Here is a 13,547-nt window from a genome sequence, read left to right on the forward strand (position 1 = left end):
CCTGGACCTCCAGGTCGGCGCTGGGCAGCTCGATGGTCCGGTCACTGGTCTTGAGGTCGCCCTGGACGGAGGGCAGGGACACGTCGGCCTCCACCTTGGGCGCGGACACTTCCAGCGAGGCCTCCAGGGACTTGCCGGGGGCCGACACCCCGAAGGACGGCATCTTGAACTTGGGCATCTTGAACTTGCTGTCTTTAGTGGCCACGTCCATATCGCCGAAGCTTTTATCTTCTTCTCTCGTTTCTTTTTCTTGTGTTTTTTCCGTAATTTTTATTGTTTTTTGTTCTACTATAACATATTGCCTGTCTTCCTCCTGTGCCTGTTTGGGTTTGCCTCTGTCACCTGTGGTCCCCAGTCTGCCTTCTCTGTCCTCTCCTTGGGCTTTGTCCCGTGTGGCCCTTGTCATCACTGCCTTTGGCTGTTTACTTGGTGACCACCCAAAGGACGGCATTTTCAACTTCGGCCCTTTTGTTTGTTCTGCACTTCCTGTCTCGTGTGTTCCTTCCTCCTGCCGCCTGCCTGTGGCCTGCACGCCTGCCCCCCTGCGTCGTTCTGCCCCCTCGTGGCCTGGCACTGGTGCGGTGGGCTCCATGGTTCCCCGGCTTTCTGCTCTTCCTGCCCTGTCATCCTCGGGGCCAGGACCCTCTGCAGAGGACACGGCAGTAACGCCTCTTTCTTCCTCTACAACTTTTTCTTTGGAAAATGCAAATTTGGGTGTCTTTAAATCCTTTATTCGGACCCGGATTTCTGGTGGGCCGATGTGGTTGCTGGCTCCGTCCGTGCTGTCCTGCAGGGACAGTCTCGCAATCCCCGTCTCCAGGCTCCCCACTCCCTGTCCTTCCCTCTCCTGCCCCGTCCCGGGCCTCCTCTGTGGCAGGGCCTCCCCCTCAGCCATCCCCTCCTTGGTCCTCTGGAGTGTGGCTGCGGGGCCTTCCTCCCCCCCCGGGGCTGTCTCGCTGGCTTCTGTGGGCTGCTGGGTGCTCTGAGCCTCTAGACCTTGCGCTGCCCCCTCCTGCCTCCTGGAGTGCGAGGCATCCCCAGTGTCCTCCCGGCTGCCAGCGCTGGGCCCCGAGCCCGTCCTCAATCTGAGGTTCAGGAACCTGCCCCTGCGCTGGCTGCCGGGCCCTGACTCCCGCTCTTGGTGCTCAGCCGCCAGCTGGCCCTCCGTGTCTGTGCTCGTGGGGGACACGTTGGGCATGTCCCCACGGTCGTGGGCCTCCGAAGAGCTGTGTGACCTCCGGGGTCCCGGCAGCCGCTTGCCCTTTATTGCTTGGAATTTGGGCCAGGAGAACCTGTCCCTCTGGGGCCGCCTGCCTCTCGCCACCCTGGGCTTGGCGATGAGTCTCTCTCGGTCACCATCTCCTTCCAGTGTCTTCGTGGGGGTCTCTTTGCTCTCGTCGGTGACAGCCTCGTCCTGAAACATAGGGAGAGGGGACTTGGTGCCAGTACAGGAAGCCTGGGCCCCTGGCTGCATCCCGGCCTCAGCCGGAGCAGCGAGGCCGGCGGGGCGCGCCCTCCCGGGCACGGCAGCTCACCTGGACGCTCTCCGGCTTCTCCTTGCCCTTCGGACCGCGCTGGGCACCGCCGATCGCCCACTCGTCATCCTTGTGGGCGGAGAGTTTCCGTTTGATTTTGAACTGAACTTTGTACGGCTCTGAATACTGAAGGATTTTGAGAGCATCTTCGTATTTGATGTCGTCGAAGAATATGGTGGCGCTGAGCAGCTGGTCCCCTGGACCGAGAAGGAGCAGCCGGCCTCAGCGCCCCTTTGCCCTCGCTGCGGGGGAGGCTCTGGGCGTGACTGCAAAGGGGGCCCTGCCGCATGGCCACAGCTGCCCCCGCTCAGCACCCGAGCAGGCGGGGGCGTCAGCCCGTCCCACCAGTGTGCAGAGGGGGGTCCCCAGCCTGGTGGCAGCTGGGCAGAAAGGTGAAGCGGGCATCCCGAACTCTAGGTCTGGCCCCCCAGTGCCTCCCGTGCTGGTCAGGACAGCGGGGCCCCAGGGACGGACTGGCCACACACCTTCTCTCAAGCTGAAGAGCTTGGCGGCTGAGGAGTCCTTCAGCACCTGCTTGACAAAGATACCTCGGTCCCCGCCGCCCGTGACACTGTAGCCGCTGGCTCCCGCCTCCACCTCTGTCTTCAGCGTCACCTCTGTGGCTTCCTGCACGGACTGGGGCAGAAGTACAACAGGGCCGTGGTGAGCGTGCTCCTGTCCCACCACGGCATCACCACTGGGGCCTGTGTCTCCTGAGCATGGGGACCCCACCTTCCCGCCCAGCGCCCCAGGCAACACAGTGGGGGCGGGGCACCAGGCACAGGCAGCCTCAGGTGGGAGCTGTCTCCGCTTCCCCATCCCCGCCCTGCCGGGACGTGGGGGCTGCCTGCACAGCTGCCCAGGCCCGGGCTCCGGAGCAGGCGGAGCGGCTCTGTTCTCCCCGCAGGCACAGCTTTCCCCTCCCCCGCTGCCCCCGTGCCTCTGTCTGCACAAGTGCCCAGAGCACCGACTGCACGCAGGGCGCCTGGCGCTCAAACCAGGGAGGGACACAGATGCCAAGGAGCGCGCAGGAAACCGCAGACCGACGGGGCCGCAGTGTCCAGCAGAGCTGCTGCACAGCTGGGGCCACCAAGGGAACAACAGGCTGCTTTGGTGGCAGCATGTCCTCCCCACCAGCTGCCGCAGAGCCTAGCAACCGCCTGGCCACGTGGCCCAGGTGCTGCCTGTGCTGGCAGACAGAGTGTTGCCCTTGTGCAGACGAGAAAATCAAGGTGTGCACACCCGGGTCCACCTGGCCAGGAGTCTGGCTCTTCATCGCAGGGTTCGAGGGAAAAGTTTGGAGCCCCGCCCCTGCCCAGGCCTGACAAGGGGGACAGGAACGCCCTCCCAGGGCACAAGGGCACAGCGCCAGCCTCCTTGCTCCTCCCCTTCCTGCTCTGGCCGCGGGCCGTGTGCAGGGGCATAGCTTGCTGGCCCTCAGCTCCTGCCGTACCCACCTCCGGACGACTCATCCTGAAAAATGTCCGCGAGTCCCCTGAGTCCCACTTCCACCAGGATCTCCGTCTCCCCGCGGAGCCTTGCCGGCTCGGGGCGTCTCCCTGCAGTCACAAGTGTTGCTAGTTACGCACCGGCACACGCCCGGGGTGGGGGACACAGGTAGGCTGGCGCTGGGCCAGGAGACCTCAGTCCAGAGGGGCCCAGACCCTCCGAGGTGCAGCTGCGTGGGGAGGGTCTCTGTCCCTCCAGAGCCTTCCACCAGGGAGAGGCAGCTCTCAGCCCTCCTGCTCCAGACAGGGCCCAGCCCACAGCCCACGGCTCCCACGCTAAACCCCACAGCCGCTGGAATTCTGTCTGGAGAGAGATAAGAAAGAAAAGCCCTCCCTTCCAGAGGTAGCCACGGGGCCCTGTGTCCCCCCACCACAGAGTGCGTGTCACACAGGGGCGTGCGTGCACACATCCTGTGCCCTGAAATAGCCCCACACAGGAGCAAGGAGTCCGCTGTCCGTCAGCACACACGTGTGCTCGAGAGGGCTGCAGGCCCCTCCCTCTCACTGTGTCCTGGCCAGCGCAGGGAGAGAGGCCCCGGGGACACAGAGGAGTCAGCGGGACAGCAGGATGGGCTCAGCTGTGGCCGCGCAGACGCACGTATCAGCTGCCCCCACAGGGAGATGCTGGAGGAGATGCGGATGCCCGGGACCCCACACCTGGCCCTTCGCCCAGCCCGTGGGCGCTGTCCGGCAGGCTCACCTGGGGCCCAAAGTCAGCGCCCTCAGTTGCGCATTCATAGACCGGTGAGGACCCCTGAGGCCGCGGCCGAAGGCTCTCATCTACAGGCCCTTCGCTCACCTGGCAGGAGGAGAAACCAAGTCACTTCCAGCCACTCAGGCTCTCCCAGGGCCCGGGAAAGGGTGGGGCAGGGCACGAGGCGGACACACGTCCTCCCTGGGCCTCACTTACTGAACGGTCATCTTCGGTTTCTGCGTCTGGCTCCTCAGGCTGTAGCTGTCGGCCAGACGCTGTGGAGAGAGCGGCTGTCAGTGGACATGTGCAGGTGGGAGGGCCAGATGGGGGACCAGGGACAGGGACCCAGGAGAGTGTGTGCCCATGGGGGTGTGGAGTCCTGTCCTGGACTCTGGGCTTGAGAGCAAACGCAGGGTGCAGAAGAGCCACGGCCACTGGGCTGGGGAGGCTGTGACATCAGGACAGAGGGCAGCGAGTTGGGACAGATTTAGTGCCAGAAATTTACTAAACGAACATAAACAACAGCCACACCCTGGGTGATAAGAATCGGAGTTGCTACAATATATTATCTAAAATGCCCAGCGTTTAACAAGAAATCACAAATCGTGCAAGAAACAAGAACATATGATCCACACTGAGAAACGAAGCGACTCCTAGAAACTGTCTCTAAACGTCTGCAGGTGTTAGATTTAATACAGACTTCAAAGCAACTATTAAAAGTTTGTTCAAAACACTAAAAGGAACCCTGCTTAAAGAACCAAAGGAAAACATGGTGACAATGGCTCAGTGAAGAGGGAATCTCATAAAGAAACAGAACTCTTTTTTTAAGGCAAGCAAAAATTCTGGAGTTGAAAATTTACTAGGGGGCTCAGCAGCAGATTTGAGACACCAGAAGAAAGAATCGTGAACTTGTGGATTAATAGAAATTAACCAATTTGAAGAACAGAGTGGAAAAGATTGAAAAAAACAAAACAGAGCCTCGGAGACCTGTGGGACAACACTAATCTAAGAGAAAGAGGCAGCGATGACCGCTGAAGGAGTCACGGCTGAAAACGGCGAGAGTCCGAGACACCCAGCAAACCCCGCGTAGGGCAAACACAGAGACCCGCGGTGGACACAGCACCGCAAAGTGCTTCAGAGAAGGAGGCACAAAGACGCAATTCACACCTGACTCACTGGAACACGGAAGCGGGGAGAACGTGGAACAAGGTATTCGGAGTGCTTGGAGAAAAACGTTGTCAACCAGGAATTTCATGTCTAGCAACCTACCCTCCAAAAATAAAGAAATTCTCAAACGAACAGTCTTAGAAAGTCGGTGCTAGCGGATCTGCTTTACAAGAAATACTAGAAAAGTCCTTCAGGCTCAAAGGAACTGACACCAGATACTAACTCAAAGCCACAGAAAGAACGACCGCACAAAATGGTAACTATGTGAGCAAATATAAGAGACTATAAATAACGTATTTTTCTTATAGTATTTCTTAACTTGTTTTAAAGACATAATATTGTATAAAGCAGGGGTTGGCAAACTTTTCTTTTTCTTTTTTAGAGACGGACTCTCGCTGAGGCCCAGGCTGGAATGCAGGGCGGGATCGTGGCTCACGGCAGCATCGGAATCCTGGGCTTCAGGCTTTTTCGTAAAGGGCAGAGAGACCCTATTTTAGGCTGCAGAGGCCAGAGGAGCTCTGCTGGAACGCCGTGGCTGTAGCACGGAAGCAGCCGTAGATAGTAAGTAAGTGAATGAGCACAACCGTGTTTCGACAAAATGTGCTTTATAAACCAAGAGCAGGCGGGATTTAGAACACAGGCCGTTGTCTGTGAACCCCTCACTTGAGGCAACAGTTCTGACAGCATACCGTGGGGACTGTGGCATGCATAGGCATGACACACGCGTGGAGATAACAGCAGAAGGGAGGGAGGCAGGAGACGCGGCCAGCCCTCCGCACCCAAGGGTTCTGCTTCTGTGGATTCAGCCAACCACAGATCAAAAATATTGGGAAAAACACTGCGTCGGTACTGAACACATACAGACTTTTTTTCGTGTCATTATACCTTAAACCCTACAGTATAACAGCTGTTTACATAGCATTTACATTGGATTAGGTAGTATGAGTACCCAGAGATTATTTACACCATACAGGAGGACATGCGTAGGTTATATGCAGAGACGATGCCATCTGACACCAGGGCCCTGAGCATCGTGGACTTTGGGGTCCAAGCGAGGTCCTGGGCGCCGTCCCCTGAGAATGGCAGGGGTGACTGTGTATGGGATCAATGTTTCTATATTTTACCAGAACGAAGCTAGTATTGCCTGGGGCTGGGAGTAGGCTCGCGCGTTGACTATAAACAGGGTAAGAGAATTTGATGGGTGATGGAAATGTTCTAGGACTCGAGCGTGGTGACAGTCGTACAGCTCTATAAAGTTACTGAAAATAATTGAATCGTACATTTACAATGAGTGGGCTTTATGATTTATAAATTATATCTCAATGAAACTAAAGGAGAAAGGTAATTAACTGCATAAAGCAAAAATAAAGCATAGTAGAATTTAACAAATGCAGAAGTAGAGCATGTGACAACATAGTATGAGGGACGGGTTAGGGACAGCATGACTAGAAATGACTGCGGTCGAGCCCCCACATTAGACTCAAGGTAGTGAAGCATTATTGGAAGCTACACTGTAACGAGTTAAAAGCGCATAGTACGTACTATAACTCAGCCATTTAACAGTGAAAAGATGTGTAGGTAATAAGCCAATAGTGGAGCTAAAATGGAATACTAAAACATTTTCTTAAACGTTTTGTTTAAGATGGGATCTCACTATGTTGCCCAGGCTGGCCTTAGACCCCTGGGCTCAAGCAATCCTCCTGCTTCAGCCTCACGAGTCTCTGGGGCTCCAGGTATGCACCACTGCACCCTAAAACATACATCATAAATAAAATATAGGCCACCTTATATATATTATAAATATTATTGAGTGTTTATATATCATATATATATTAATTAATCCAAAACCAGATAAAGATGTAAGTAGGAACAAAGAACAGGTTGGATCAATGAGCAAATGGGAGGATTTAAACCCAACCACATTTACAATTACATTAACTATAAGTGACTCAAAACTCCAATTAACAGGTAGAGACTGAACCGCGTGCGGCAGCTCACGCCCGTAATCCTGCCACGTGGGGAGCCGGGGGCTGCCAGTGAGCTGCGATGACGCCGCTACTCTCCAGCTCCGGCGACAGAGTGAGACCCGTCTCAGGAAAAAAAAAAAAGGTAGAGATTGTCAGATTAGATTTTTAAGAAAGCAAGTCCCAACTGTACGTTATCTACAAGAAACGGACCCTGGCTCCTTTGCAGTCCGTAGCACAGTGGTTGTGCGCTCACGCTCATGTGAGACGCGCCTCCTTTGGCCTTGCTGGGACGTTGGCACGTCACCCGACCGACGGGGAAAAGAAATGGACTATAAATATAAAGACACGTGAAAGGAAAGAAAACTGCATCGTGCAAGACTCATCATAGTGTCTCACAATGACAGGACAATTCGTCAACATAAAACCTAGATCTGTTTTTAAAAACACTGCAGTGAAGACTGGCAAAACCGAAAGGACTAACAGACAAACTACAGTTACAGGAGGAGACTGAGCAGCACCCTGGGTGACGACAGCCCTGCGAAGTGGACGAGGGCGGACTCGGAGCACGGGGACACGCCTAGGACCTCCTCGTCCACGCTGCTCTCGGGGGCAGGCGGGTCATTCATGAAGACAGGCTGTGTGCCACCTCATGAAAATGTCTCAGTAAACTTAAAATAATTTAAATCATGCTAAGTCTTTCCTCTGACCCCCAGTGGAATCGAGACAGTGTGGTAGAGACACACCGGCCACCGGGACCAAACGCAACGCCCAGGCGAGACCCACACGTCAGATGGTCAATTGATTCTCAACAAGGCGGCCAACTTACTGCAACAGAAAATGGATCGTTTTTCTCCAAATGGTACTAAAACAACTGGATATTTATTTGGAAAGAAAGAAACCTGGACCCTGACTTCTTATCCCAAATAAAAATGAACTCAGAAGGAATCACAGAGCTAGATGTAAAAGCTAAAACGGTAAAACTCCTAGGAGAAATTGTTTGCCACCTTGAGGGTAGCAAGATTTCTTAGACAGCATACAAAAGGTGTCAATCATAAAAGGAAAATGTCATAATTAATAGTGCTGGTCTTAAAAGACTTTCCGAAGAAAAGGGACAGGTATGCATGCATCTGACACAGTGCTTGTATCCAGACTTATACAACTCGATAGAAGGCAAAAAATTCAATTAAAAATGAGCAAAAGGCTGGGCGCGGTGGCTCACACCTGTAATCCCAGCACTCTGGGAGGCCGAGGCGGGCGGATTGTTTGAGCTCAGGAGTTCGAGACCAGCCTGAGCAAGAGCGAGACCCCATCTCTACTAAAAATAGAAAGAAATTAATCGGACAACTAAAAATATATAGAAAAAATTAGCCGGGCATGGTGGCGCATGCCTGTAGTCCCAGCTACTCGGGAGGCTGAGGCAGGAGGATCACTTGAGCCCAGGAGTTTGAGGTTGCTGTGAGCTAGGCTGACGCCACTCACTCTAGCCAGGGCAACAGAGTGAGACTCTGTCTCAAAAAAAAAAAAAAAAATGAGCGAAAGATCAGAGCAGACATTCCGCAAGGGAAGATGTACAAGTGGCAATACAGGAACAGACGGTCGGCACCTTCAGTTATCGGGGAAACGCAGATTAAACCAACGGAACGGAACGGAGGTCCCAGAAACAGACTCACACGTGCATAGAGCTGGGATGGTCTTTTCAATAACAATATCCATGTGGAAAAATACTCTCCCCGACCCTGCCTCAGCCTCAGAAAATATTAATTTCATGTGGCTTGTGGATCCAAAGTTAGAGGTTTAACAATAAAGCTTCCCGAGGGTAAACAGAAATTACTTTGGGGCACGTTCTTAAACAAAACACGAGGAACGCTGGCCCTGAACGACGTGACTGAGAAGTTGGTCTAAACTAACATTAAGAGCTTCTTGGCCGGGCGCGGTGGCGCACGCCTGTGGTCCCAGCACTCTGGGAGGCCGAGGCCGGAGGATCGCTTGAGCCCAGGAGTTTGAGACCCCGTCTCTACTAAAACTAGACCACACACCCTCCCTCCCCCACCCCCCCACCCTGCCTGGAGCTCCAGCCTCCCAGACCCTGCAGGGGAGGGCAGGGGGCGGGGAGGAGAGGAAGGGGACTCTGAAGGGAGGGGGTTCTGGGCCAGGGCCACCCACCACAGAGCCTGGTGTAAGCGAAGGGCCGTGGCGGGCGAGCCCACTCTGTCTGGGCCTCAGTGTCCCCTCCTATTCTGCCCAGACCCCCACCTTCAACCCCAAGGTGGGTAACGTAAGCACACTGAGGCTGGAGAGGGAAGCCTCTTGCCCAAGGGGGCCCAGCCAGTGGGGGTAGGGCTGGGACCACAGTCCTGGTGCCCTGTGCTGGCTGGGGGCACAGGGAAGGGTCCCTGGCCTGCAGCTGTGCCCCAGCCTGCGGTGGGGTTGGGTCGTCAGGAATGAGGGGCTCCTCTGGGCCACCCTCCCCGGCCTCCACGCCCAGCACCCCCAGGCGGCTCCTCCCAGCCCCAGCCAGACAGCAAAACCCAGCACAGGAGGTTCCTCCAGGAAGGGCCCCGCCGTGCAGGGGCGCGGCCACCAGTGAGCAGGACTGTGCCGTGCAGGGGCGCAGCCACCAGTGAGCAGGGCTGTGCGAGGCAGTGGGGGAGGCCCCATAGTCAGGTAGGGACCTGCCCCAGCCCTGAGAGGCTGCACCCCCAAGTCTGTTCCAGGGGAGTCTGCTGGGTGCCAAGGCCGTGGCGGACACACCCTGCCTTGGGAACCGCGTGGGGGAGGGAGGGAGGGAGGGAAGGCCCTGCCTGTTCCTGCCGGCCCGCGTGCCTGGTCCTGCCAGCGGCCCACACAGGCCAGGCCCACCTCACAGCCACCACTCAGGCAGCTGCTGTCCCTGCACCCGTGGTGGGAAGAGCGGAGGCCCAGGGCGACGCCCGGCGCACCCACAGCCACACGGCTGAGGCTTCAGGAAGGGGGACATCCTGACCAAGGCGGCATGGGGCAGCCCCGGTGTCCCCATCCAGAGTCCCCCACATAGGGCACTGTCCTCCCAGGCCCCAAGTCTTGAGGGAGCTGCACCTGGGCCCCCGAGTGCAGGGCCCCCCTGCCCGCCTGACCCGGTCGGCCTCCTCCGGCCCTCCCAGACAGGCTCTGCCAACAGCCCGGCCTGAGCACAGTCACTTGAGTCATGACGTGGGTTGTTGACAGTCACCAAAGCCCCACTTTACAGAGGATGTGGAGGTGACACACCTGGGCCAGGCCCTGCAGGGCGGTGCAGGTACCTACTGCTTCCCCAAACACCCTGGGGGTGGACACGGCCCCCAGCACGCTGGCTGGGCTGCCTGGTCCGTCCTGCCCCTTCCACAAGGCCTCAGACACCCCATTAATACCCTACCCCTGCAGGGGCCAAGCCTGCACCCTGGGAGGGGCCCCCTTGCACTCCAGGGTGGGTGGGGGTAGCTGAGGCCTGCCCCTGGCCCTGAAAAGTGGCATTCCCAGGAACTGGAATATTCTGGGGCAGGGCCCGAGCAGGTGGGGCCTCAGGAAGGACTGGGGGAGGGGCAGATGCTGGCCTGGGGGATGTGGGGGAGAAGGGCACAGGCTGGGGAGCGCAGAGAGGGGCATCCACCTGGGATGACTACGCCCCCCACAGCGGCCAGCCAAATGAGGGTTCTTGGGGGGCCCAGAGCAGGGCCATGGGTCGGATGGGGGGAGGGGTATTTTGCTTAAACAAAACCCAAGTTTGCATCCAAACCGGCACCCCCCAGGGCCCAGCTCCAGCCTCAAGGCAGGGCCAGGTATGGTGGACATGTTTGCATGTCACCAGGGCAATGGGGGCCTTGGGGACATGGAGGATGGCAGGGAGGAGTTCTGTACGAGCCTAGGTGGGGCTCTCGGATCCCCAGGGGCCTGAGAGATCCATCCTGGGTGGGCAGCACGGCCCACTCCAGGTCTGCGGGGCTGTAGACACGTGTGTGCTCACGGGACATGCGTGCCCGTGCGTGGGGGCATGTGTGGACTGGGCTGGGCCTCTGCCTCTGAGCACCAGTGGACAACCCCAGTGGGGCCCTGGCCGGGGGAGCTTGGGGGGCAGGGCCTGGTGCCCGCGCAGGTGCCCAGGCACACGCGGCCTCACACGCAAGCTCAGCCTCAGCCCACTCGGAACTGCACGAGGAGTCACGAGACCTTCAGACTTTCCTGAGCAACACCCGCAGGCGGGGGAGGGCCCGCCCACTCCCTCCCGCCATTGCTTCTCCAGACAACTGGGATGAAGGGGCGGAGCGAGCTGCCTCTGCCTTTCAGGCTCCAGAAGGGCGGGGAGCCAAGCCGGCTGCAGTTACGGGGGTCCCCCTCACCCCTCCCGAAACAACCCCCATAGCTCCTCTGCCGTGCACGGGTTGGCCTGGCTGCAAGCCTCTCCCTGCCTGCTGCTCCCGCCTGGGCCACGGCCTCCCTCCTGCCTCTAGACAAACTCTCAGATTGCGCGTGGCCACCCCGCCGTGGCTTCCGGACACTGCCTAGTCCCTGCCCCCAGAACACTCTGCTAGCCAAGCACCCAGCCTGGCACACAGTAGGTGCACAGTAAACGCCAGTGCGGGGAGTGGATGAGGAAAAGATGAGAGGGTGCTGGTCAGGTCTCCTGGAAAGGAGTAAGTCCTGCCCCGAGGGTAGGCCCGGCTCACCTTCCACACCTGGAGGAGCTGAGGCTCAGGGGTGCACCGCAGCCCACAGCACCGAGGGACTCGGGCTAAAAGGAGCAGCCCCCGCATCCATCCCAGACGGGTCGGGTCAGCTCATGCCTGTTTCTCTGGGCTGACAGCCCAGCACCCCAGACCCCGCGACTGGGCAGCCCACCGCCCCAGGCCCCCAGAGCCCCCTGGGCACCTCGGGGAAAGTAGCCTGGATCTGCTTGGAGTGCCCTCCACAGCCGCCCCAGGAACCCCATGCACCACCAGGACGGGGTGCACCGACTGAGGACCCCGCCCCAGGCCACCTGCCCAACCTGGGGCTTGCAGGTCCTAGGGCTGAAACACCATTCAGGGGCCCTTGGCATCAACCTCCCCCGTGGCCCGGGCTCCCTCCAAACAAAAGCCACTGTCCCCACCTGCCCAGGGCCAGGAGCTCCAGAGTCCGGCCACACACCTTGCATGCCCGGAGCTCAGCCGACCCTGCCCTGGAGCCACCATGAACTGACACCCCTGCCCTCTGACATCGCAAAAGGTCGGGGAGAGGCCCAGCCCCATTGTGCCTTCCAGCGCCCCTTGCTGACTGCCTGCCCGGCCCCACAGACCTGCTGAGCGCTGAGGCGGGTAGGTGCCCCAGGCTGGCCCAGGAAGGGGCCGGGGTGCAGGGGCAGGTCCAGAAGACAGCGCAGCTTTCCCGAGGAGGCCCTGACGCTCTCCAGGCGGACTGGCCCAGCAGGGAAGGGCCCCAGCTGGCTGCCTCCCTCCAGCCCCACCCATCTCCACCGTCCCACCCTCCCTGGGAGCCCTGCCAGGACCCCCACGCCCACCAGAGGGCGTGGCCAGGAGCCCGCCAGCCCCCCTCACTGTTAGCCCCACCCTGAGTGCCCCCCCAAGGCTTGAGCAGCTGACCAAGGAGGAAACCACTGCTCTGAGTCACCACCCCTGGCCCAGCCAGCAAGTGTGCAGGGCCTAGTCCTGCTGTGTGGACGGACAGGTGGACAGACATAGAGTGAGGCAGGTCCCTCCTGGGCAGGCTGTGCACAGGGCCGGTGCCTCAGTTTCCCTGTGGGTGCCAGGGCAGGGAAGGGAGGGGGAGGCACAGCCCAAGGGCAGAACTGAGCCCAAGCCAGGGCCGGGCTAGTGACCCTGAGGGAAGCAGCCCTGGCTGCTGCCCACCTGCCTGTGCCCCCGAGGGCCCCTCCAGCCCACACTCGGCAGCAGCCCCCACCCCCAGAGCTCTAGGTCATCCCATAAGCTGGGTGTGGTGGGCCCAGGAACCAGCATTTTTAATAAGCCTCCCACCCCTTCCAGTCATCCGGACATAAGTGCTGGTCACGAAACACCCCCCCATCCATGGCTCACGCCTGTAATCCTAGCACTCTGGGAGGCCGAGGCGGGCAGATTGTTTGAGCTCAGGAGTTCGAAACCAGCCTGAGCAAGAGCGAGACCCCGTCTCTATTAAAAATAGAAAGAAATTAATCGGACAACTAAAAATATATAGAAAAAATTAGCCGGGCATGGTGGCGCATGCCCGTAGTCCCAGCTACTTGGGAGGCTGAGGCAGGAGGATCGCTTGAGCCCAGGAGTTTGAGGTCGCTGTGAGCTAGGCTGACGCCACGGCACTCCAGCCCAGGCAACACAATGAGACTCTGTGTCAAAAAAAAAAAAAAAAAAACACCCACCCAAGTCTACGCCAGGCACCCACTACCCAGAGTCCTAGGTACCTGGCCTGCCACCTCCCGGGCACCTCTCCCTGTTTGCCCCTGGACTCTGGCTGTGGCCCCTCTCTGCTCTGGGCGGCCAGCAGCTCCCAGGCTGTGCCACTTGTATGTCTGCTGGGACTGGAGCTGCCACGCCCTGGCCTGTGGGGCTGGAGCTCAGCTGGCTGTGGGCACCCGCGCCCCACAGGCAGGCTGGTGCAGGCCGCAAGGCTGAGGGGCCCAGCCCGGGCTCCAGGGCAGTGAGGGGTCAGACCCAGCCCCGGAGGTCAGCGA

This window comes from Propithecus coquereli, unplaced genomic scaffold (genome assembly GCF_000956105.1).
Source record: "Propithecus coquereli isolate 6110/MARCELLA unplaced genomic scaffold, Pcoq_1.0 Scaffold950, whole genome shotgun sequence".
NCBI lineage: Eukaryota > Metazoa > Chordata > Mammalia > Primates > Indriidae > Propithecus > Propithecus coquereli.